Source organism: Eriocheir sinensis, chromosome 20 (assembly GCF_024679095.1).
Source record: "Eriocheir sinensis breed Jianghai 21 chromosome 20, ASM2467909v1, whole genome shotgun sequence".
Taxonomy (NCBI): domain Eukaryota; kingdom Metazoa; phylum Arthropoda; class Malacostraca; order Decapoda; family Varunidae; genus Eriocheir; species Eriocheir sinensis.
Genome location: NC_066528.1, coordinates 3,653,032 through 3,653,913, shown reverse-complemented (window position 1 = coordinate 3,653,913; position 882 = coordinate 3,653,032). Strand labels below are relative to the sequence as shown.

Genomic DNA, 882 nt, shown 5'->3' with positions numbered 1-882 from the left:
AGGTGTTTGGGGCATTTCCAGGGATAGTTTAATGACCCTGGTGGTAGTTTAACTTTCTTTTCATTTCGTCGGCCAAGCACAGACATTTGACAAGGCTTTCATAGGTGTTTTGGGGCATTTCCAGGGGTAGTTTAATGACCCTGGTGGTAGTTTGACGCTTTCTATTCATTTCGTTGGCCAAGCACACAAATTTGACAAGGCTTTCATAGGTGTTTTGGGGCATTTCCAGGGGTAGTTTAATGATCCTGGTGGTAGTTTAACTTTCTTTTCATTTCGTCGGCCAAGCACACAAATTTGACAAGGCTTTCGTAGGTGTTTTGAGGCATTTCCAGGGGTAGTTTATTGACCTTGGTGGTGGTTTAACTCTTTCTCTGTACCATGAACGTAAACAAAACACTCATGAAAACTCGATTAATCTCCTTTTGGCCTTTCTAAATAATTCATGTGAGATGTGAGAGCGTCTAAAAATACTGACCTTTGTGATTTAGTTATGATATGTGGAACGCTGTGGAGGAGGGCTGTGATGTGGAGAGGGTGGAGTGATCTTATGGTATCTGTTGTGTAATGTGGAGCGGACTGATGACTGGACAGGATGTGGAGTTTGTAGGTAGTTCGTGTGGAGTGAGTGTGTGTGTGTGTGTGTGTGAGAGAGAGAGAGAGAGAGAGAGAGAGAGAGAGAGAGAGAGAGAGAGAGAGAGAGAGAGAGAGAGAGAGAGAGAGAGAGAGATGTGGAGTGGATCAGACTGAAGTGAAGTGATTCATTAGAGGAAGAAGAAGAAATAGAAGAGGAAGAAGATAGAGGTGAAGATGAAGAAGAAAGCGAAGAGGTGGAGGAGGTGGAGGAGTGGAGGAGTGGAGGAGGGTTTTCACCCACTCCCCTGA

General features: G+C 44.6%; 1 long non-coding RNA gene across 2 annotated transcripts in view; it reads left to right on the top strand.

Annotated features, from left to right (window-relative positions):
* The window catches only part of LOC127001390 (uncharacterized), a 2,582-nt gene extending 1,987 nt beyond the window's left edge, over positions 1 to 595 (top strand). Inside the window, exon 4 of one of the 2 annotated variants that reach the window (XR_007755244.1) lies at positions 105 to 595. This is a non-coding gene — a long non-coding RNA (uncharacterized LOC127001390). The other variant, XR_007755243.1, reaches the window with a different exon arrangement.
* The last annotated feature ends 287 nt before the right edge of the window (positions 596 to 882 follow it).